At 47.0% G+C, this 25722-nt stretch overlaps 1 long non-coding RNA gene across 1 annotated transcript; it reads right to left on the minus strand.

Annotated features, from left to right (window-relative positions):
- Nucleotides 1-7510: 7510 nt before the first annotated feature.
- Nucleotides 7511-18588, minus strand: LOC130544305 (uncharacterized). The gene is made up of 2 exons (XR_008960485.1): nucleotides 18292-18588; nucleotides 7511-10590 (listed from the first exon to the last, which is right to left on the minus strand). It is a non-coding gene; the product is annotated as an uncharacterized LOC130544305 (long non-coding RNA).
- Nucleotides 18589-25722: the final 7134 nt, after the last annotated feature.

A 25722-nucleotide genomic window follows, 5' to 3' on the forward strand; every position in this document is an offset into this window, starting at 1 on the left:
GGCTCCGGACCCCTCATCATCAGCAGTCCTGACCCAATAGGGAGATACCATCTCATTGAACAGCCAAGTCAACAAGAGGACCATGGAAGGGTCAACACCTCATGTTACCATCCAGCAACTGGCACGATTCTCATGGCCTCTTTATTGATAGAGCTGTTTTATGTGTAACAAGAGCTCGAAGAATGCTTGAACAAAAGAAATATTTTGGAATCAAGGAGCAATAATTGTTTTTCTTGCCAGTTGTTGAATTAGCTATGCTTCTATAAATTATAACATAGTGATCGAAATTTATATAGAGTTCCTGTGGTGTCCTGAAATTGGGCTCGGCCCACCTCTCCAGAGACCAGACATGTTCCTGTGATGTGGGTTCATGAATGATAATTTTGATTGATTCTTCCTCATTCAAAAGTGAACAAAAGTCAGTTTCCGCATAGAGCCTAGATTTTTGACGTAACTTTGCCTGTGGGAAATCCCAACTTATCTCAATAGGGTATTATCAAAGGAAGGGGAATTTCCCATCTGAGATAACTAACCCAAATCAAGACAAAACTCAATACCTGATTCCCAGCAAAGTTCTGGCATTTTGTCTCACAGGTTTTTAGAGAATATATAACCATGAGTAATTTCTTGGGCAAAAGTGATGGGATCAATTTCTTACCATTTTCTGGGAATATATTGAGGTGTATGCAAATTAAAATAGGGTGGGTCCTTGGGGTGTGTGGGTGGCTCAGTCGGTTAAGTATCTGCCTTCGGCTCAGGTCATGATCCTGGGGTCCTGGGATCATGGGGCTCCCTGCCCAGTGGGAAGTCGTCTTCTCTCTGCCCCTCTGCCTCTCTCATTCTGCCCCTCTTCCAGCTCGTGCTCTCTCTCTCTCTCAAATAAATAAAATCTTTTAAAAAAGATAGGGTGGGTTGTCAAATATCGATTCTTTCAGACCACTGTTCTTAAGAACTCACACTGAGCTTATTTCTGAACGTATGACATGGCAGGTAAGTCAATGTGTCAATGTCAACTCTTAGAGTTCATGATGATTTTAAGGGCATGTCATCAACCACATTCCTAACCCAAATCAAGCAATTTCAGGTGTGGCTCTCAAAGTCGTTGATCCCTACAATGTCATACCTGACTGTATGCGTAGCAGGGTTGGAGCTGCTGAGTCTGGTGGGGCTGGGAATGCTGGCCTTGGGAGGGACTTGGGATGGTGCTTTGCAGTCCTGTGACACACCAGCGTTCCTTCCCGTCATCAGCTTGGCATGGGCTGAATCAACAACAGAGCACTATTCCCGGTTTATGTCGAAATTCTCTGCTGTCCTTTGAAATCCTAAGTAAAGATTTCCTCCCATTGTGTAAATGAAGAAGGCTGACGGAGTATTGTGTTTGGCATTCCGCTTCTGGAAATCTCTCTTACAGAGGCTACCCATAGGTAGGTGTACGAGAGCGGCTCGAGGGACCGTTAGTGCTGACGACGCCACAGAGGGCCCGAGGCGAGTCTGCGTGGCGATGAAACCATCCTCGAGGAACAGAGGCAGAGCTAAGCAGCGGCAGATCTAAGAGGGATGCAGCAACAGCTCGAAGGATCTATCACTCAGACAACCAAGGTTGCAGAGAGCAGAATGGGAACACCGAGAAAGCAGTCCCTGATAAACCAGGGCGGTAATTGGAAGTGTTTCCGAGGGTTGAAGGAGGACTTGGGAGGCCTCCGGGGTGAGGTAAGGCAAGCAATCAACGTGTCAAGGTAATTGGCTGGCAGTTCTGGCTCTGGGTCGAGGTGTGTAAGCCCGCCTATGTGATAGATGAAGCCTGCTCACCTGGGGAAGCTTGGCCACAGGAGGACAAGAGCAAAGTGGAGGCTGCTGGGGACTGACAAGAGGGACCACCTGTCCCTGCGAATGTGACATCTGTCCTGCTGAAGGCAGACCCTCAAGACAAAGTGCGTATACAGCCAGCGGGGTGGGCCTGGCCTCCATCGGGGACGGCAGGGCGTTTCTCACCTCTCATCGATCATGCTGAGCGGTTCTTATGGACTGATGCTCTCAAAAGCTGCAAAATGGGTCTAAAGGCTTTCGTGAAAGTTCATCAGTACTGGCCAAAGGGGCGCTAACTAAGTCTCTGAACCCGCACCGACTTTGCATACCCTCCCTGTCTCACTGAGCCCACCCACATTACGCACCAGTCTTCACTTTGTCAATCTCCCACCGGACTCTGCGTGCTTCCCGCGGTCCTACCAGCTCACACCTACAGTGCATACCCCTCACCATTCCGACGACTTTCACGGCCACTGGTGCTGGGCTCACTGACTTTACAGACTGTGGATTGCTATGAAAGCACTTGGTTTTTGCCCCCTCAGTATATGTTTTTCCATTCTGCCTCGAAGTAAACCCTGGCTCATTTCCCAGCCTCCCTTGCCCTTAAGTTTAGTCACATAACCAAGTCTGGCCAATGGTATCTAAACAAAAGTCACGGACGCCTGGGTGGCTCAGTCGGTTAAGTTTCTGCCCTTGGCTCCGGTCATGATCTCAGGGTCCGGGGATCAAGTTCTGCATCGGGCTCCTTGCTCATCGGGGCGTCTGCTTCTCCCTCTGCCTCTGCCCCTCCCCCCTGCCTGTGCTCTTTCTTTGTCAAATAAATAAATAAAAATCTTTAAAAAAATAAGCCAAAGTCATTAGGTGGGACTTCTGGGAAGTTTCCTTGAAAGGGGACAGAATGCCAGGGCATAATCTTTTGCCCTTAATCTTTGTATTTTTTCTGCTAGTTTTGAAAACAGATAAAATGGCTTAGATCTCATCAGTCATCTTGTGACCTCGAGAACCAAAGTCACCAAGTAAGAATGGTTGGTTCCTAAGTTCGAGGGAGCTTGGGTTCTTGATAACTTCGTGGAACTACACCAGCACCCTCTGTGCCTTGTGTCGTTTGCTTTCTTTTATGTGACACAACGAGCCCTTCGTTTTGCTTAGGTTGCCGTCTTGGGTCTCCTTGACTTCAGCCGAATGCGATTTCTCTGGGCACAGCCCTCACTGTGGTTCTGAGCCCACCCTGACCGCGCACCTGCCCCCCAGCCCCTCGGCCAGCGTGTGTCCTCTGCATATTGTCATCTGGCCACGATGTTGCATAAGTGCAACAACTATCGTTTTGTTTTTAATGCCAAGAGGAGTCTGCATTTTCCTTCCGACTTATGCAGTTGTATAAAGTGGAAGGACCAGACTCTCCGAGGTTCATAAATCACATTGTATAAATGTTAATGGAGCAAGTGAAACCGGTACAGCACAGTTTACACAGACACCAGCAGTTAGGGGTACAGAGACTTGGGATCAACGATTCTTCCTTCTCTGGGTAAGCACCAGATCATCCACACCGGTACTTCTGCTTCGCGGAGGGTGGGTGGGATGAGGTTAGCAGTGGCAAACGTTACGATTTCCTAGCGTAAAGCTGAGTCACACCCACTATACTTCCCAAAGGGCTATATTTGGAAAAAAAAAACAAAACTCATGAATTTCTTTACCTTGTCTCAAACCTTTCCCCCTAAAGATCCAGCAGAAATAAAACTTAAGGTAGGGAGATCACAGCTGGAGGGCCGGCAGTGGGCAGATGGGCTGCCCAACAAGGGAGTGACGTGAACGGTCCCCTGGGGGCGGAGAGCAGGGCCTGGCCTCGTCCCACCTGCATGGTTCAGCGCTGGGGGCAGGGCCTGGCCTCGTCCCACCTGCACGGCTCAGCGCTGGGGGCAGGGCCTGGCCTCGTCCCACCTGCATGGTTCAGCGCTGGGGGCAGGGCCTGGCCTCGTCCCACCTGCACGGCTCAGCGCTGGGGGCAGGGCCTGGCCTCCTCCCACCTGCACGGCTCAGCGCTGGCAGAGCCCTTGGGCCGTCGCTGTGGTCAAACTCCAGCTCTGGTTCCAGTCCCTCCCTTTTCTTTTGGGAGAAGCCCCTCCCCCAGGCTTCAGCACGGTTGGGGGGGTTGGTCCTCTGAGGAGACAAGTAGTGAGGTGAATGGTTCCTCCACCAAGGACCCTTCAGGCTGTAAAGAGCAGGGTGGAAAAGGATGCGATTGGAATCTTCAGGAAGGAAGCAGTTGTGTAGGCACGAATGAGAGCTGGCGGCCTGGCTTCAAGCCCGCAAGCAGATTTGGGATAACAATGACAAGACGATCTTAACCGAGGCGCTCCTGGGCATCTGGGCTCCGCACTTCTAGGCCCCTACTCTTCTCACCCCGTGGAAGCGCCTAGGAGTGGTGAAGTTGTGTCTGCACGACCCTCTTCACGAGGCACTTCACTACCAGCTGCGACTGGCAGGTGGGGCCTGTGACCGGTGGCCTCGGGTTCTTTGCCAGACCTGGGGTTCGGGGGAGTCACCCGTGTGAGCCATGCTCACTCCCTCATTTTGCTTTTTATTGATTCCACAGGCATTGGCATTCACCTGGAGTCATTTCTCTGAAAAAATAACGAGAAAACAATAAAAATGATTTTTCAGTGATGGATTTCCTGTCTTCTGTACCTCAGGAGTCCTACGTCCTGCCCACCCTGCCACCTCAGCCTTTGGATATCATTTCTTTCTTTTTTTAAAAAAATATTTTATTTATTTATTTGACATAGAGAGCGAGCGAGTGAGAGCACGAGCAGGGGGAGTGGCAGAGGGAGAGGGAGAAGCAGGCTCCCCACTGAGCAGGGAACCCCATGTGGGACTCGATCCCAGGACCCTGAGATCATGACCTGAGCTGAAGGCAGATGCTTCACCGACTGAGCCCCCCGGGCGCCCCTGTATATCTTTTCTATGTGGACGAGAGACCCCATAATAAAGAAGCTATTGCTTCAAGGGTTCACACTTTCCAGTCTGTCCCCTGGTATTGCTGGTTGGTGGGGACAAGTCACTTATCCCACGTGGGCCTCAGCCTCCTTGTTTGTAAAATGAAGACAAAACTTGCCCTGAGCACAAGTCACTCCCTTAAGCCAGCAGCAAGCAGGCGGTAGAGACTCAGGTCTCCCGATCTCCTCGCTTCTTTCCTCCTGACCCCAGTGGCTCACAGCTTGTTGTGAAAGTGAGAAGAGGTGAGGAGCTGAAAGGCATTTTATGCTCCAAGAAGTGACATGAAGATCGGTGTGATTATTGGTGGGGATTTGTGCTCCTTAACAACCCGAGTGGCAGACTGGGGCCTTCGCTCCTGGAGAAAATCACTTCCCTTTGCTGCTTTGTTTCTCCCACAAGCCTCCGGGGAATGGCTTGTAGGCTTTTTGAAGAGTCAACTAATACTTCCCAGGCGCAAACTCCGGTTAATGAGGCTTCTGTTGATCTTTTCCAGTGTGTGAGTCTTCTGTGATCTCCTGTAAGCAGAGCTAGACATCGCAGTAAAGTCACCCCCTCGGGTGAACTGTGAGGGTGCGTGTGTGCACTGGTGTGTGCACCATACTCATGTGGATGTGTGTGCGTGTGTACATGTGTCTGTGTGCATGTGTGTGCACGTGTGTGCACGTGGGCGGTGTGTGTGCACGTGCATGTGTGTGTGTGCATGCGTGCATCTGTCTGTGTGAGTGTGGGCACATCTGCGTGTGTCTCTGTGTGTGCACGTGGGCGGTGTGTGTACACATGCGTGTGTGTGTGCATGCGTGCGTGTGTCTGTGTGAGTGTGGGCACATGTGCGTGTGTCTCTGCGTGTGCATGTGGGGGTGTGTGTGCGGTTGTGCACGTGCATGGGCCTCTGTGTGCACATACGTGTATGCATGTGTGCATGTGTGCGTGTGTGTGCAGGTGTGTGTTGCTCTCAAGAATCATGAGGATCCCGTGTTCCCGTGTTCTGTCCCCGTGTTCAGCTGCTCCGATGCTGATGAGGTCTGTCTGTCTGCCGGAAAGCTGTCCGGAGAGGAAGACCTCAATGACAGGACACTGTGAGCAGAGCAGGCTGCCCTCGGTGGGCACCTCGTCCAGGGCCGGTCTCCGGAGCGCAGGGACGGGGAGGCCGAATCTGGGGCAGCTGGTCCCCACAGCAGCTAAGCAGGTGCACAAGGGCTGCTGCGGTCCTGTCGCCTGGCCCCGGGGGCCGGAGCCGCCTGGGCTGTCCCTAACCCTGCTGCGGCCTGGGGGGCGCTGGCTCCTCCCACTGGGGGGCCTCAGGCTGTGCAGTGGGGGGTCCACACTGAGGGCGGCCCCTCCCTCTCCAGCCCACTGGGAAACTGGGGACGGTGGGGGGCGGATATGTTCCTGGGAGGAATGAGCTTCTTTACAAGGGCTGGCTCGCCAAAAAGAACAGAATTGCAGGATTGTTTTAAACTGAAGAGGGTCTCAGAAACCTGACAGGGCCAAGCTCCTGTCTCATAGACGGGGACACTGAGGTCCCGAGAGCTCCGGTGATTTGTTCCAGAGTCGGCCGCACACAGTATGTTCGGGTGATAGTGCGGGTTCCTTGATTTCTAATTAAATGATCTTTTCTACTGAACCTTTTTGTAATCAGGAAGAAGACAGTCTTATGATGAATAACTATAGGAGGGTTGGGGCAGATACAAGCATCACCTGATTTATTATCTGGCAGTAGTAGCCTCTGTAAGAGAAATGGCTCTGAGCCAGTTTTAAGAAACAATCAGGGTCACAAAAATGCACAAATAAACTGTAATGTCCCATTCACATTTCCCAGGGCTCTTCATTTCTCTTTCTGTTTATGGTTCCAACTTCCAGTGTCCTCTATCTGAATAAACTAAAAAAGTCCCCATGGGAGCCTCTGGAGCAGGTCTACCTTTCTTCCTCCTCCTCCTCCTCCTCCTTGTCCACAAACACTGGTTCTTCTGAAAGCCCCCAAAGGAAGAGAATAGGAAGGGCACAGCTCCTTCCTCTTGATCCCCACTGACTGATGTCCTTTGGGGCCAGGGCAGGGGAATCTGAGCTTAATTCCAAGGCTATGTGTCACCAAGAACTGGAAATGGGACACTTAGTTATCTTCTATTTTAAAATAAAATTTACTTTAGTCTCCAAAGGTAGACCCTGAGACAAGGGCTTGGGTGCACACGGTCTGTCAGGCAGGTGAATGAGGACGCCCAGGTGAGACAGTGAGCACAGTGGGGCAGGGGAGTTTGGTTGTTCAAATCAGAACCCAGAGATGGTCCTCACATTTCATTGGTTTACGTGTTTCCTAAACCTCTTTATATGCTCGCCCTTTCCCCTTGTAATTTGTTTATTGAAGAAACTGGGTCAGGGCGCCTGAGTGGCTCAGTTGGTTAAGTGTCCGACTTTGGGTTTCCGCTTAGGTCATGTTCTCAGGGTCCTGGGGTCGTGCCCCCCCCCCCCGGCTCTGCAATCAGTGGGGAGTCTGCTTGAGATTCTCTCACTCTCCCCCTGCCCCTCCTCCCCATAAATAAATAAATAAATCTTTTTTTAAAAAGAAAGAAACTGGGTCATTTTACTGATTGGACCCCCATGGTATAACTTAATATGTTTCTCCGTATGCTGTATTGCATATACATTATTATTAGATATAAAGGTAGAAATTTGTCCCAGTTTAATAATGATGATAAAATAATGATAGATACTCTGATTGTTAAGCTCCATTCATTTTTATTTTCACCATTTTTTATAATAAACTATAATTTAGAGCAGTTTTAGATTTACAGAAAAATTGAGAAGCTAGTACAAAGGTTTCCTCATATACTCCCCTACCCCTGACAATTTCCCCTATTATGAACATCGTACTTTAATATGGTACATTTGTTACAGTTAATGAGCCAACATTGATGCATTATTATTACCTAGAGCCCCTGGTTTATTCGGATTTTCTTAGTTTTTACCGAACGTGGGAGATTGCATCCAAGGTGATGTTACATTTATTGTCGGATCTCCTCGGGCTCTCCTGGGCAGTGACAGTTTCTCAGACCTTCCTGGGTTTTGACGGCCTCGGCAGTTTTAAAGAGTGCTGGTCAGTAGATCGTAGTGCGCTCCTCGACGGGCATTCCTGGGACGTTTCTCTCACGATTAGACTGTGGTTATTGGTTTGGGGAGGAAGATCACAGAGGTCAAGTGCCACTGTCACCCCATTACAGCTAGAGTACAAGACTGTGACGTGATCTGTGGCTGTTGGTGTTGACTTAGGCCCCTGGTAGAGGTGATGATTGTGGGGTGTCTCCCCGTGCAGTTGCCCTCCCCGCCCCACCTCCCTGCTTGTTGGAAGGGAGTCACGAGGCAGCGCCCCGACCTCTGGAGGAGGGGTCACCCCCCACTGACTGCCCCTTCCTCGAGGGTGGAAGGGGTCTGTAAAGTCATTTGGAATTCCTCCTCAGGAGATGTTTGTCTCTTCTCCCACATATTTATTTACCGAATCCTGGATTTATATCAGTACGAACGCGTAGTTATTTATTCTATATCTCAGGCTGTAATCCAATCCTGCTTTATTTTGTTGCTCGAATTATTCTCACTGTTTCAGTTGGGTCTTGTGTTACTCTGACACCCTTCTCATTGTGGGTTATTATTTATCATTTTTGAGCACTTCCTTAGTTTCTGGGCTCCACTGGTTTTAAGGGAGAGAAACTCCATTTATCTCAAGTATTGAGTGAGGGGATTACATTTTATAGTAGGAAGTGCACAAAGATTACTCTCCTCGTCTAATGAAATGTGAGGGCTAGTTTTGCTTGACTTCCTAAACCCCTGGGGTCAACAGCCCACACCGCATCCCCCATCCATGCTCAATTCTTTGAGCTTCTTCCATGTTATATGGCCCAAGTCACCAACAGTCTATCACAAATTTATGTATGACACTCTATCCACTGATTGGATTCTCCTTAACTTTGTTGAAAACAAGAAATTTAAAAAGCACCTGACTTGCGAATGGATTTATTTCCCTAATTTCAATTTCTCTGAATGATACTGAAAAGACTTTATCAAGACTTATTGAGTGACCCTTAATTTTATCCTTTAGAAGTCTCTGTTTAACCCAACATACATAGAAAGGTTTAGAAAATTTCGAATATTAATTTTAACTCACCAGTGTTAATGTAATATTTTGATAACATACATTTATTATGTCCTTTCTAGGGAGGGCAGTAAAAAAAATCTTAGCTCTGGAGATTTAACTCCGTCAGTGTGAAAGTTATCCGCCATATAACCCGATGATGGCGGGCTGCTAGTTATCATGCTAGGACAACAGGCATGAACAACTACCCTGGGCACACCGAGGCCTATGTTTACTTTTCCTAATGAGCAAAACCACTCTTCATTGTCAAACAAATCAGCCAAATCAACTTCTCTTCTGTCAGGAAAAGTCTGACTTTATATTTAACCCAAATAAACATGCTATTATGCATTTCCATGACAACCAGCTCACTTCTGAGCACAGTGACTAGCTGGGGATGAGAGGATCCCATTTCCACTCACGTCAATTTAAAAAGATGGCAAGTTTAACTCCCTTGATTTTATAATATTTACAATTTAAATGGCAACATCCATTACTCCCCTATAAGTCAGAACTTCCCTTTTTCTTGCAACCGAAGCTCGTTTATCAATAAAATCCTGTTCCCAAGCTGAAGTAAGGTTTAAAGCATGGATGAAACGAATCAAACTTAATTCCTGCAGAGTCATTGTAACAATCAGGACCGGTTACATCATTTGCAGGGCCCGGTGCAAAGTGAAAATCTGGGGCCGCTTGTTAAAAAATTAAGTATTTCAAGATGGCAGTGATGGGGCCTTAAAGCTGGCGTGGACTCTTCCAGGTGGGGTCCCTCGAGGAGTAGGGCCCCGTGGACCCCCATGAGGCTGGCCTGGACAACAGTTCTGTCCGAAGAGACCCTAGTCCCATTCGTAGTGTAGGCCAAGTCCGTGTGAATAAGAGTTTCCAGATTATGACGGTAACATCACCGGGACACTCTCTGCACGCATGCTGTTCTCTGTAAATGTGGACACAATGTATTGACTGGAAGCATCTGAGGGTTTTCCTATCTGTAAGGCATACAACATTAATCTACCCCAATCTTCTGCGTACTCTGGTGAACAGTTTTCTTAGCGCCTCAGTGTCCTCATCTGTAAAATGGGGATAGTGCACGCACCCTGAATTGTAAGGACTAACTGGATTAATATGGTAACGCGCTTGGAACGGTGTCTACGAGGCTGCTTGGTATTATTATCATTATTTTCACTGTAATTATTCTGTCATTTCATTCAAAATACAGACTACAGTTAGAACAGGGACTTGATTTAATGGCAGTGACAGAGTCGGCATATAAAATCTTCTTCCCATTAACAGTATACGAGGAGCATAACCCTTTCCATATTTATGCAAGATTTTCTACTTTTCGCTGGAAAAATAGTGACACTAGTGAGCGAGCTGACTCAAAGCAGCCCTGATAACTTGATTCAAATGTGAGCTCACTGGGTCCTCTCTGCCCCCAGCCACCACGCACAAATGGGGGGCCGCCTTCTCTGGCGAGTGGCCCACGCACCCGTGTGGGTCACTGAAGATGGTATTTTGAGGTGGCTTTTGCTGGGACGTTGCAATCATCATGGAATGAGCCAGAAGGACACTGTTTCAATTGAAGATTGAAGATCAATTGAAGATGGATCAATTGAAGATTCAATTGAAGATTCTAAATCTTCACGCCAGCATTAGAATCGAACCACTTCCAAATCCTAGGACATCGAAGACCAAAGAGAAGAGATAGGCACACAAATTCACATGGGCCCCTCTCGCTCTACGAGAACCCCCAAACCGGCACCGCATCTGAGAGTCGAAGTGTTAATCCTTCGTATTCCTGACAAGGAGAACGCACACGGAGGCCGAAGTGGAGGAAGCGATGGTTTAACATTAATATCTGTGAGCAGGGGCAGCCGTTGAAGGCAGAAGACTGTCCAGTGTCAGGCAGGATTAATTCAAGTTCGCCTGGAGGGGCCACCGGGTAATCCAGGGGTTCCCTGCAGAAGGACTCAGGAAAAGTACCCGAAGTGTACCCGACGGGTCTACACCCCTCTCTCGCTGCAAGTACGTGTGTGAAGTTCAAGATACAGGTTCAGTCTCTTCTTTTATTTTATTTTATTTTTTTTAAAGATTTTATTTATTTATTCAACAGAGATAGAGACAGCCAGCGAGAGAGGGAACACAAGCAGGGGGAGTGGGAGAGGAAGAAGCAGGCTCATAGTGGAGGAGCCTGATGTGGGGCTCGATCCCATAACGCTGGGATCACGCCCTGAGCCGAAGGCAGACGCTTAACCGCTGTGCCACCCAGGCGCCCCAGTCTCTTCTTTTAATACCAGTGTTTTCCCCCACTTTAAAGGGAGTGAGGAGTCCTCCCCCCCCCCCGCAAGGAAAGGAGCCACATTATTACGCGTCCATTCCCAGGACTCTGATGTGAGTGCGGATCGCCAAAGCCTCGGGATTTTCCATCAGAGAGTGGGCCGTTCTGGTTAGGTTTTTTGTTTTTTTTAAGCTTTTTATTTATTTATTTGAGAGAGAGTGCAGAGGGAGTGAGAACACAAGTGGGGCAGGAGAAGCACAGGGAAATAGAGAAGCAGACCCCCTGCTGAGCAGGGAGCCCGATGCGGGACTCGATCCCAGAACCCCGGGATCATGACCTGAGCCGAAGGCAGAGGCTTCACGGACTGAGCCCCCCAGGCGCCCCTGGTTACATTTTTTAATAGCGGGGCATCCCGCCACACAGAGCCAGACGGGTGTCAGAGAGCAGGTGCACAAGGCAAGCAAACGAGCGCCAACGGTATTACGTAAAGCATTTGAGCAGTTAGCTCCGTGAGGACTGTGGACTCCATGAGAGGCCTCGACGGGTCTGACGCAGACACAGGAAAGAACAGTATTGATTGCAAACTGGAAACCTTGCACACGGGCCTCACTTCGCTGGAAGTCCTACTGAGCCAGCTAAGGTCATCCTGGGGGCACAGTCCTGCCGTCCTCATCCTCGGTCGGGAAGTAATGTTTAGTGAGATCGAGGGCCTTCTTTCTGGTAGATCTCCTGGTTTTCATGGTTCTGTAAGAACCATTTTATTTTATTCACACCTAGCATGAAGTGTGTGTGTGTGTGAATGTGAAGCTTACTGATAATTTTACCAGTACCTTTCTTCACGAAGAATTAATTCTTTTAATTTTACAGTCTGAACGTTCTATAAATAAATTACTGTATGTTGTATGAGGTGCTTCCATTCTGTGGTTTGCCAGTGTTTCAGGATGAGGGTCACAAAGCAGGGTTGTTGGGAGAAATACACGTTAGAGGTGAGAGTCATGGTGTGTAAGGATTGGTGTTTTGCTTTCAATTCTACTTTGATAGTCCTTGTTGAAAAACTTCCATTATATTTTTATTAGAGCTTGAGTCGCCCATAAAAACCCCCAACTGTTGCTTTTCTGTGTCTGAGGGAATCCTCATGTCTGCTTTCTTCAAGATTCTGACTCCTAAGCAGGAATCTTAGCCACAGCCTGGCAAATTTAAACCATTTTAAATAATATAAAACACCAGCTCCTTTTACTGGAAAGTGACAGTGTGATTCAAACCTGAAATCATACGTGTGTGGAATATTCATTTCCCATGGCTGCTGTCACAGGACACCAGGAGCTGGGTGGCTGGAACCACAGAAGTGGAGGTCTCCCAATTCTGGAGACTGGAAGTCTGAACTCGAGGTGACAGCCTGGCTGGGGTCCTCGAAATTCCAGGGAAGCCTTCCTTGCCCCCTCCTGGCCTTTGGTGGTTTGCTGGCGGTCTGTGGTGGTCCTTAGCTTCCAGCTGCATTGACCTGCTCTCCGCCATCGCTGTCACAAGGCATTCGCACTGTGTCTCTGACGCCACACGACCATGTTCATATAAGGACACCAGTCGTACTGGATGGGCTCACCCACTTCAGGATGACCTCATCTTAACATAACTAATAACATCTGTAGCAACCGTATTTCCAAATAAATTCCCAGGCTGAGATACAGGGGGTTCGGACTTCAATATGTATCTTTTTTTGGGGGGGAAGTTACAATTCAACCTTTCACAACATCCTATTACAAAATTTTTTATATCAAAAGGTGAAATTTTACCAGAGTTTTAATGATATTATTCAGATATTGGAAAAATTTGCATCACAACATTTTTTCATCATAACTAATATACAACTAAGTTTTAACTTTATATACGCCAATAACAATGTATGTTTCATTAACAAATGATTTTCAAATAATACATCTTGCTACTTAGATTTGTATTTCCAAAGGCTATTATAAAAACCACTAAGAAATAACTTAGGGAGAGGCGCCTGGGTGGCACAGCGGTTAAGCGTCTGCCTTCGGCTCAGGGCGTGATCCCGACGTTATGGGATCAAGCCCCACATCAGGCTCCTCCGCTGGCAGCCTGCTTCTTCCTCTCCCACTCCCCCTGCTTGTGCTCCCTCTCTCGCTGGCTGTCTCTATCTCTGTCGAATAAATAAATAAAATCTTTAAAAAAAAAAGAAATAACGTAGGGAAAGAACCTTGTGATATAGATTACTACAATCAGTAGAGTCCAGATTAAAATGATATCAATCAAATGTGATTATTAATTTTTATAATAAAAATCAGATAACATGTCAACTGTGCTCTTTCTCATTGCTTAGCTTGTAGTAATCCAATGTGGTGCGAGACCAAAATTTTATGAAACACTATCATAAAAGTCACAATATTTCTTCTGCAAATGCGTGAGAACACATGTGTCAAACTGGGGATTGGCTTTTGGAGGAAGGTAAGTCAGAATCGTGTGTTAATATCAGAAGCCATCCCATTAACTTCATTAGACATCATGATTGAACTTCTCCGTACATCGGAGGAAGGAGAAAGGTACCTAGTTCAGAAGCTCATCAGTCTGGAAGCTAAGGGGTGGCAGGTGCTCCTCGTTTGTTATGGTGAAATGGGAGGTGGGAGAGGACCGCCCAGGAGCTGCCATGAGAACAAACGTGCTCAGCGGGCTCAGCTCCAGGACTGACTCTCACGGAAGTGGAGACTCTGCAGATCGACGCCTTTGCAAGGTCTTGGTGCATCCAGCTATCTTGGGTGAGAGTTACTGGTGGCTAAACTTATGTCACACGTGGACACTTGGCGGCAGAAGGTCTGGTCAATGTGCCCTTTAGCTTTTCCAGGTCTGCTAGATCAGGAAAGGGAGCTAGGACGTGGTGATGTGGGTCTTGAGCGAACCAAACAAGTTTACAGAATTTACTACCTTCCGTGGAAATTACCCACACAGTTGCCTTGTACTTCTTGGGCACAGACCTAACACTGTGTGAGAGTGTGTGTGTGTGTGTGTGTGTGTGTGCGTGTGTGCGCGCGCGCATCTGATGCTTCGTGCTGTGATTTATAAATCTCCTGGAAATTGGAGTAGCTGGCCCATAGACATGTGGTCCTGTCCCTGTGAAGGGAGGTAGGACGGTTCTTGAGTCTTAAAGCCGGAGATGATGAAGTGACCCTATCAGGGAGTACAGGGCAAAATCATAAAACTGCACAGAATGATGTCTGCAAAGAAAGAGTCTCGGGAGAATCCGGACGACTCTTTCTATGCGTGCTTTATCAGAGGTCGCGCACTTCGTTTATCAGTAATTTGTATTTCCTATGTCTGTTTCATTAATGTTTATAGTAGCAAACCAAACCAAAAACCTCAGATGAAGTCTGTGAATTTTCTTGGAGGGGGAAGGGCAAATGGCCAGAGTGGAACTCAGGAGACACGGATTCTGTAGCCTGTCGAGCGAGAAGCCGAAGGACCGAGCGGGTCTTTGAAGAAGAGGGTGGGACAGGCTGAATCCAGAGTCGGTGAGGGGAGGGTGGGGGTTGTGGGGGCCCTGGGGTCAGCTCTGGGCAGGATGGCTGCACAGCGGGGGTACCTTCAGAACTGCTGCCTGTTAGCCAGTGTTCTCAAGCAGACCCCGGTTTTCACTGTCCCTGGCTCCTGGCCTGGAAGGCGGCCAGAGTCCTTGCGCTTTGCAGGTCCTCCCAGGAGGACAGTGCAAGGGCAAGGGCACCGGATCGGGCAGGGCTGCCAGGCTGTGCGGTTTCGGCCCGGTCACCTGATGTCTCTGAGGTGTTTGAGCTGGGTGACCTCGAATGTCCGTCCTGCTCCGATGCTCAAATGTGTTTGCCCCAGAAGCATGGGCGCTCTGTTCAGGTGGTTTCCAGAGCCCCAGCCCTGGAGCAGAGCAGCGCGGGAGGGGAAGTCATGCCCATTCCTCTGTCCTGCCCCAGCAACCTTGACTTTGGATCCGCACCCCCCGAACCAAGCCCGGCAGTAACACGAATGTCCGTGTGTGACCCACACTGGCTTTCCTGTCGGGGAACCCCTCTACTTCCTCTCCTGATAAAGCTTTGAATCTTGGGGCCATGATGCAGTTGTGAAAGGTCATTTGCATGAGTGATTGTACCCTCCACTCCTTGGTAGGATCTGAGTCTAGGCTCCACCTGTCAAAGCCCCAGGTGAGGGGAGCCATGTTCATTCTGTAAAATGGAGGCGGAGACTTTCTTCCTTCGGGCTCGGTTTTTCACTTCCAGGTTTCCAAGAACAGCCACCCAGGGTACCAGGACCTGGGAAACACAACCGGCTGCCCCTTGTTTCCAGGCTGGCAAACATTTTCTTGCCAAGTTGGAACGCCAGCAGGCACAGGAGCTTTTTCTAAGTAGCGCTCGTGGCTTGGCCTTTTCTGGAATGAGTCTGCTGCCTTTACCCTGGAGCCTGGACTCCTGGCCTGAGGGGGTGAGTGTGGGAAATCATTCACATGGCAGCTGTGATGTCCCCACTGCTGTGGATACACATGCAGAAAGGGGGAGGTCTTGAGACAGACACCCGGACCACTGAGGCCCTGGGGCAGGGGCCTCCGACACCCTCTTTGCGGAGGAGCACACAGTGAGGGGGCATGAGAAGCTGTTGCTGTGTCCTGGTGCTTATCACCCCCAGTGTTTCTGCCCAGGAAGGGAGAGGTTGCCCGGGGCTGTGCCTGAGGTCTGCTCTGAGGGAACAGAGGTGGCTCAGAGCATATGCAGGGAACTCACAGCCTGGGGGAGGGGTAGGGGGCAGGGTGGGTGTGTGGTTTCCTCACTTTTACAGAGAAGTGAGAGAAGAGGTCTTGTGTTCCAAGTCATGTAACTTCTTCGTCTCTCTACTCCCCCACGGACAGATGTGGGCAGGAAAGCCCTCGTGTCCCCATCAAGCCTCTGTCCCACTTGAGGTGCAGTGAGAGAAGCCACCAAGTCCTTCACAGCTGTGGGGTAGACTCTGTCCTAATCTCACCCATAGAGATGCAGTCTCTACACATAGAACATTCTGGAGCAAGAACATGCATCCTCCTCTCTGAAGAGGAGGGTCAGTGGGTGGTTCTCATAGGTATTTCAAGATGCCACAGAGCGCCCCTGGTTCAAAGCATGTGTGTTGGGAGCCTGGGAGCCTGGCCCCGGGATGGCAGAGCTCCAGGCGGGTAGGACAGCCATGGCCAGGAGGAGTCTGAGGAAGGGGGACAGGGGCATGTTGTTCTGGGGCAGGAGCAGACGGCTTTTGTGGGGACGGTCTTGGATAAGAACCAGTCCTTGGTGGGACACCCTGGGGCTGTGAATGAGTGTGACTTCGTGCCGTCACCAGGTGAGATCGGCCGTGTCTCTGCTGGCAGCACCTTCGGTCCTCGTGTGCTGGCCGGGAGGGCACCGGCGTGGGAGGTCTCGGTCTGGTGGGGTGCTCACCACGTCCCGGTCATGACCTTGAGGTCCTTCCCGCTCCTCTCGGAGCACAGGGTCCTGAAGGGCCAACTGTTGGAGACCAAACTTCCCTCTCCGAGTGTGTCAGGCTCTTCCGTGTTGGGGTCCCCCGCACGCTCGGTCCCACGATCAGAGCCCGGCCTCAGCTCTGCGGGGACTGCGTTCCCTCCCTCTTCAACGCACCACCGCCTGCGGGCGTGTTTAAGGGGTAGCGAGCAGCCTGCCGAAGCGATCATCGCGGGGAGCAGAACGGAGGAACTTGTCTTAGCTTCAAGGGACCTTAGAGACCATATAGAACAGTGGTTTTCATATGTTTTTTTCTTTTTTGAAGACTTGGTACCAAGTAAGACCTACGGAGCACACCGCAGAAGAGACAGGGGGAAGCAACGCACGGGTTCCTCAAGCTGTTTAAATCTTCATCATCTTGTGGAAAGTGTTAGCTGCTCTGGAATCCCTAACTCGTGCCCAAAGCCCCTGTTTCCCAGCAGCACAATGGGAAAGGTGACCCTTTAGACCCAAGCCCTCACCGCACAGACCGAGAGAACAAAGACACCGTCCCGAGGTGGGATAGTCCGGCCCTGGGGGAAAGGAGATGCTGGTCTTCTGAGGCCCTGCTGGGGCGGATGTGTTCTGGAGTCTTCCCAGCTCCCTTCTTCTCGTAACTGAGCCCCCACCCCACATGGAGGATGGTTCCTGGAGACCGTGTTTGGATTACGTGCTCTTAAATCACCGACAACGGTTGATTTGGACCAGTGGTGATCTGACCTAGTGTGGACTAGGTGTGTTATTCCTCTAGTTATACCTTTGAATCAAGACCAAGAGCTTATCCTTCAACCAGAGCAGAGTGGAAGGATGCAGAGAAAGCGAGGATTGCTTGGGTTCCTGGTTCTCGTTCCTAACGACGCAAAATCCTTTCTGGTTATGCTACCTGCTGCTGGAAAAGTCTTTCCCGAAGACCCCACATAATATTTCTTCTACCATCATTTCTACGGCAAGAGACTTACACTAGTAGCTGTGGGTGAACAGCTCTTGCCAATTTTCGGGAGTCCAGCCATTGGCTTTCTTTCTTTCTTTCTTTTTTTTTTTAAGATTTTATTTATTTGACGGAGACAGCCAGCGAGAGAGGGAACACAAGCAGGGGGAGTGGGAGAGGAAGAAGCAGGCTCCCAGGGGAGGAGCCTGATGTGGGGCTCGATCCCATAACACCGGGATCACGCCCTGAGCCGAAGGCAGACGCTTAACGGCTGCGCCACCCAGGCGCCCCCAGCCATTGACTTTCTGTACTGAGTGTCTACACAGTCAGGATTTGGCTTAAGTGTTCGGCCCGATCTTAAGGATCGGAAACTGTGTGAATCAGTTCATAAGATCATTTCACAATCTCTCTGTGAATATTTCTCAGTGGGTGTTTCTGGTGTAATACAATATATCATGAAGAAACTGTCCGTTCTTTAAAATTACATCCTAAAAGGTAACAGGGATTATGGGGGAAATATGGTTTGGGGCATGCCACCTAAAACTTCTGCAACAACGTAATGGGCCCAAAGTCCCGAACAGTAACTATTCTAATAAAACTAATTTCATGAATAAATTAAGATAAAATACACCGAATTTTAGACTTTACCTTAAAAAAACACACAGATAAGTCTCACCTGATGGGAGGATGTATCAGCAGAGCTGAGTACCAGAGACGGAGGCAAATACAACAAGACGGTCTTTCTACGACAGAGCCAGATGGCCTGCGAGGAGGAACATGTGGCTGTGGGTTCCCCGTGGCTGTATTCCGTGGTGGTGTCCTCCGTGGTAGCTGCTGTTCCTTGGTGGTGGCAGTAGCAGCTGGCTGAGAAAAACAGTGACACCACATCTGGGTTCCCCCGATTCTCCCTCACTTCTCAATCACACCTGAATGGGTTTGGGTTGCTGAACCAAGGGCTGTCATTGGACACAATGTACTAATGACCGAACTCGGTGTTGCTAAAAGTTATCTTGAAGCTTCATTTGAATAACAAGCATATTTCATTGATTTTTTTTTTTTTTTACTTGAATTGAGTCACCCCTTCCAAAGTTGGCTCTGGCTTTGTTCGTTACATCAGAAAATGCCATGGCAGAATGGGCACCGTTCAGGGATGGCCCGGAGCATTCAAAAGCTGGCCAAGGGATTTCTTAAGAGGGGTGTTTGGCCCCATGGGCCAAACTTCAGAAGCAACAACAGCAACTTCAGTTCAGAAATCTGCTTGGAGTGATGATAAAGTTGAAATTGTTGTGAGGACTCAGGAAGGACCTTCCCCAATTGTTCCCACCCGAACAATTCTTTAGGAGGAGACGTTCCTGCCCAGAATGTGTCACTCGCTGAGAGCCCACAGCAGGTGTCAGAAATGGGACATCAAAACCAAAAGGCGCAAAGGGATGGGAAGGAATCAAAAGTGCTTGATTATACAGAAAGGAGAAGCAAGACACATCAAATGAGACATGGTGACAGGCTGTGCCAGTATTGTTGATTACCAAATGGTCCAAGCAATGGCCCCAGTCCTGCTCTCAGAGCGTGCAGCACTGGGTTTCTATCCCAGATGGGGTAAATCCCTGGATTTCAGGTTAGTCTTTCAGGCAATTCTTCCCGGGAGTTTCTAGCATATAGACTCGGGACAATGAACCTTAATTCACTGCCCTCTTGTGAAGCCCAAACCAAGATGTTCTTCATCCTCATTCTCTCAGACATTCTGGAATTTCTCATATTGCCTTTGGCAACACTGAGTCCCGGGTTTGGGGAAAATTATTTTCTTTTGTCAGTGGTATCTGATTTAGTAGCTGTGGTTTTAGCTTGTTTTCTGTGTTTTACAGGGGGGAGCCCATGCTGTGTTAATCTTTGTGTTCCATTCAAGTCTTTGAACTCTTGAAAGGAAGGCCTCTTGAAGGAGCCACACTCCTGTCCTGGCAGAGGCCCAGACTGCAGACAGGGAAGGAAGTTGACTCTACACGGGGGCTATGCAGCATGACAGGCGGATACCAGCACAATTAGACATGGTGGGGAATTCCTGTGGATTTTTAACTCACAAGGGTGAGACAATTTGACTTTGGACTTTAATTAATTTGGACTTTACTTACAAGGGAATTTAATTTTTAGACTTTAATCTTTCCCTGGAAATTTAATAATGAAGAGATTTTAAAATTTTGATTGGTGCGTCTATATGCTGTTGACATTTATTACTGAAATACCTTCATATTGTCATTTAATTTCATTGCAAAACTTTTGATGGAGCTACACCTGGGCAAGACGACCAGAAATCATTAGGATGGGGGAGAGTAGGGAGATAATTTTAGATTTGGTGGTAGCATGGCCTTACAGTTAATTTAATTAATCTATTGTTTGGACCCACTTGGGTTTCTGGAGCAAAGTCTACACTGACCACCAGCTGTTATAGGAGAATCCGTAAAGGAGTACTGGGACAGCCACATCTCTGGTTGGTGACAGGTGTATTGGTTGAGCCCTGTAGATGAAAAGAACAACAACAAAAAAATAGAAGTATTTGGGGATGAAATATTTACTTCCCATTCCTCATATGATAAAAGCAGCATCAGAGAACTGTTCCTGGCCTCACTTCCCTTCCACTCAGTTCCCTCCTGGAGAGAAGTAGTTGTGTTCTGGGCTCTGCACCCCCCTTCCAGAGAGCACACCGGTAGTCTGGGTCAGCCCTAATGGGACTATTTATGGCATGGAAACCTGCAAACACTACGAACCGGGATTTTTCGTTCCATAGAACTGGCTCTCCCGCAGGGTCTTCTGTCACCCATCTGGAAGGAATGACTTATCCTTTGATGACTTTGGGATGGGGAACTGAGCATGTAGACGGCTGTCCCCTTCTGTCCCCTGCTTTGTGTGTGGGTGGGTGTGTGTATTTGGGGATCCGCCTGTCTGCAGATAGCATGTGTTTGGGTCTGCTCTCGGCTTTGTGGTGACTTTGACAATAGGTCCTCTGCACCCTTGAGGGGAAATCTGTCTGTTTCAGTGGGGTGGGTGAAGCTGTCTACACCTGGGGGTTGGTAGGAAGCCCTCTTCACCAGCCCTGCTCTGTTGTCTTAAAGTCAATGTTTTGACCTCTGTCTGTCTGACTTCTTAATTTCTTCCAGCTGGTTCAGAACTCAGATGAAAAGGAGAGCAGTACCATTTATTAGCTTCCTTACACCCCAATTCTTACATTTTCTCTCTTTACTTGTTTGGAAGTTGTATGTATATATACTCTTCTAATGGCTACTTGTAACTTCAAACTATTCATTTTTAAAAAAATCATATTTTTTGTTTTGAGAAATGATCCCACCAAGAATGGAAATCTGCATCAAATATTTTTTTAAAAACTCAAATCATTTAAAGAAAGCTTTGTCCTCTGTCTCAGATGCAAGCATAGCGATGAAGTTATGTGTATCTTTCTTACATATTTTTTTAATGAACTTCTAAAAATAAACTTTTACTTTGCCATAATTTTAGATTTATAGATAAGTTACAAAAATAATATGGAGTTCCTATAAGCCCTTCACCCAATTTCCCTTCATTTTAACATTTTGCATTACTGGGGTCAATTTGTCAAAATTAAAAAACCAACATTGGCATATTACTTGTAACTGGACTCCAGTCTTCATTCAGATTTCTCTAGTTTTTACACGAATGTACTTTTTCTGTTCAAGGATTCAGTCCAGGAGACCGTGTCCCACTCACCATTATGTCTCCTTGGCCTCCTCTGGTCTGTGACAGTTTCTCTGCCTTTCCCTGTGTCTCATGACCTTGGCAGGTTCGAGAAGTACTGGTCAGGTATTTTGTGGGAAGCCCCTTGATTTAAATGTGTCTGAGGTTTCTCTCCTGTGAGACTGGAGTTGTGGGTTTTTAGGATGAATTATTCATTAAAAATACTTTATAGACACAGTAGATAGATGGATACCGATGTACAGTATGTCCTATTGTTTTGAATTTTAAAAGCCGCATAAGAGATAACATTTACATAGCTTTTATAACTTGCCTTTTTTTATTCAACGTTGCATTAAGATCCATCCTTTTTGAAATAACAGGTATTTTTTCCCCACTATGGTGTGATATACGCATTCCTGAAAGTCTTCATGTTCTGCATAATTGTGCACTAAAAATAGCAGGGCTCGTGGGATAATTAGACCCCATACACGATTAGGGGCAGACCACTTGAAGCCCGCGTGCCCGCGCACCAGCGCCCTGATGCGGACCGTAGCCATCCCCCGACCTGAGCAGCGGGGGGAAGGCTCCCAGCCACGCGGCCCCACGCCCGCCCCCGGCAGCTCGGGGCTCCCATGACCTTTGAGGGGCTATCACCTCCAAGAAATGGTTTTGTCCAAATTTAAAATCTGATCCCCCGTGTCGCTTTAATGATCAGAAACTGTTTTTAACACAGGGAGACACATCCTGGCAGCTTTCTCATGAGCACGTGCGGTACCATGGGGTGGTTTCATGCTGGGGACACACAGCAGGGTCTGAAGCCTATAAATCATGGGCCACATGCACTAATGGCCCTTAAGCAGGCTGCCCAGCCTTTCACGAGGATCTTCCTGTATTACGAAGAATTTTGTTTTAATTGCGCGGAGGTGTGGTGTTTATTAGGAAGCCAGGGCACGGACTTGCCACCAGCTTCCGTATTACCTGCAAGTGTGGGTAAATGCCTCTCTTCTCGGGGTTCCCGAGCTGCCGATAGGTGATCTTCCTTACGCACCTGGTAAAGCTGCTGGGAACCCTGTCAGCGAGGTAACCAGGCTGTTTTTCCAAGGGGCTTTATTGATTTCATAAAGTCAACCTTAGCTCCTGAAAGCTGTCTGGTCATATCTAATGCTCTCCGGATTATTCTCAGGTATGACCTTCCAGTCAAAGCCTTGTTATACAACCAACGTTTCCAAGTGTGTCCTGTCACAAGGACAGCAGATTCTCATTGAACTCGCATACACAACGATGTTGCCATGAACGCAAGAATACGCACGAAGAGTTTCCAAGTTCTTGAGGGAACGGGTAGGGAGAAAAAGATAAATGGTTAGTCTTTGTTCACATAGGTGTATGTTTGCAAAAAGGCTGATAGTTTAAGAGGGAAAGGTTTTCTTAAATCTGGAAAAACAAACATGGAAGAACCAAGGATGTTCCAGAATTTAAGATCGTAGAGATTATGATCATACTTATCAGCTCATTTAGTCCCATGGAATTAATGCCAGCCGATCTTGATTTTTTTGTTCGAAGTTGTACCAAGCCCTTGGTTTCTCTGTTAGAGTTCTAGAAATTCTTACCCACTTCAGTGGTGTGATCTGAAAGTCATCAGAAACCCGTTCTTGTGAGTGTCCTTTTCATGAATCTCTCTGAAGACAACTTTTGCAAAAACATCAGAATAAAACAATAACTTCTGTAAATGATGAAAAGACTGAAAAAATGACCATAGTTAAAGATCTGTTGAAAATTCACTATTGATTGTTTCAGTGACACACAACATTTAAAGATAATAACTGCAATTATGACTGATAACGTTGTACCAGAATATATTATTAGGATTTCAGGAATTTTAGGTAAATTCTAGAACCACTTATATTAATAATGTATATCCACGCAAATATAAACTACGGCTTCACCTCACTTATGTGACCATGCTTCCCATGTAATTTAACATCAAATAAGCCTAAATTAGTTTAATGCTTCTTCTTTTATAAGGAGAGAGAACAAATCTTTTGAGATGTTTCAGGGACTTCCCGGAAATTACTTCCAGGTCAAAAAAACTTCGCTTAGAATTTGATTTGGGGAAGTTTGTTAAAAATTACAAAAGGTTTGGACACTTGACTGCATAGAATCACAGATAATTATGAAATGATATTTAATTATCTATTTAACCAAAGAGACTATTTTAAAGACAAATACAGAAGGTTATACAGTGTTAAGCAAAACTCAGCTCTTAATATTAAGACTCAGTTAAGTCAGTAAACACTTGATAAAGACAACATGAAGCATAGCGAGTGATTTTAGTAAAAACAAAATATTTATTTTCCAGGAAGATGGCTTTAAAGGTAAAAAAAACCCCTTTCATCACATCTTTCCAAGCACAGACCAATAGTCCAAAACCACTTTGGCCTTCTAGCAGATAAAACAACATTACATAAACAACCTGCCGATACTAATATTTATTTTAAAAACCCTTTAACCAATTTTTAGCCAGCTTGACTCCATGAGGTAAAATTCTCTCTCTCTCCCTCCAAATACACTGTTAGTTTGTCCTCCATTATTTTCCTTCTCATTCTGAAATAACCAATTTTACTTCAGGACAAATTCACTTTTTCTCCCCCTCAACAAAAAAGTGCATCTCTGTACCTCAGACCTCTCCGTACCCAGAAACACATCCCACTTTCCTTGCATACAGAGTTGCTTTGCTTCCCTTATTATTACTAACAGTTTTAACTACAGGTGTTCATTCGAATTCTTTAACCCGAGTGGTGCCTGGGTGCCTCAGTCGGTTGAGCGTTGGACTCTTGGTCTCGGCTCAGGTCGTGATCTCAGGGTTGTGAGACCGAGTCCTGCGTTGGGCTCTGCACTCAAAGGTGTGTCTGCTTGAGATTCTCTCTCCCTCTGCCTCTACCCCTGCTCCCTCTGTCTCTCTCTCAAATAGAGAAATCTTAAAAAAACAGCAACAACAATTCTTTAACCCTTAGAACGCTTAATGTCTAGTAAACACTAAGAAGTAAGCATTTGTGAACTGTTACATCAGTATTCTTTAGGTTGACAAATTTATGAATACATTCCATAATTTCTAGAAACACATGCTCTTTCACAGAACAACCTTTCAATACGGCACCTTTGGCCATCGTTCCTAACAGACCCAAATACCTTTAGTTTCTATGAAATAGAAGGCCAAACGTAGATAAACCTATGTCCAGTAACTAGTATTTCGGTATTTTATCAGATTTGTAAATGATCTAGATATTCAATAAATATCCACCATGTAACTTATCTTAGTAAAACTCTAAGGTTTCAAGTTACCCCAAAGACTTGGGAAACATAATTATTGCTGAAAAGTTCATCTATAAGCTTTTACCCTACTTACATATATCTAAATTACTCGCACACGACAATTACTTTTAGACTCTGAACCCAGACTTCCTGAGACACTCAGCCATGAGTCCAAGCTCTTTCCCTGGCTGACAAATTCTCGAAGAGATACCATGAATGTATTTGACTAGTAAACGCACGTAGAATCAATGTTGCATGTCTGCATTAGATTTAATGTTCATAACTCTTTTTTTGGATAACTCTGAAGCTGTTTATATTTTATTTTTTTATTTTTTTTAAGATTTTATTTATTTATTTGACAGAGAGAGACAGCCAGCGAGAGAGGGAACACAAGCAGGGGGAGTGGGAGAGGAAGAAGCAGGCTCCCAGGAGAGGAGCCTGACGTGGGGCTCGATCCCGGGATTCCAGGATCACGCCGGGAGCCGAAGGCAGACGCTTAATGACTGCGCCACCCAGGCACCCCAAGCTGTTTATATTTTAAACCAACAAATGTAAATTAGCATTTTAGTTAGATGATCCCGCATCACATGGACTTGTAGAATGTGCATGCTAGTGTCTATATTTCTGAGTTTGAGAAACTCTTAATTCATAACGATTTATTTTTAAGCCAATGAAATGGAGCTCTTTTACAAATTAATTTTGACAATACCCTCTGGGGGTAGAAGAAAATACCGTCTCTGCATGTACATACCCAGACGTACATAAACACACAGACACAGAGAAATTCTAGCCTTATTTTGAAAATTCTAGCCACGAAACAGGTACATCGATATAAAAGCCACTAATTTATAAATAACAGTTGAGTTCAAATTGTAGCTGTCAGACAGAACAAGTTAAGATTACCTGCTCAAATGGCTGAAGCTTTTTACTAATGCTTCTGGGAAGACATTTAGATTTGTATTTGTCCTTGACAGGTTATCTTACGGGGGGGCTGTGGCCTAGCATTTGCACAGGGGAATCTCTACAGCATTTTGTGTTTTTAAAAATCTTCCCGCCCCGCCCTTCAGTCTCAAGTGGTCATGGGCTGTGTTTTAGTTGT

Source organism: Ursus arctos, unplaced genomic scaffold, assembly GCF_023065955.2.
Source record: "Ursus arctos isolate Adak ecotype North America unplaced genomic scaffold, UrsArc2.0 scaffold_2, whole genome shotgun sequence".
Taxonomy (NCBI): Eukaryota; Metazoa; Chordata; class Mammalia; order Carnivora; family Ursidae; genus Ursus; species Ursus arctos.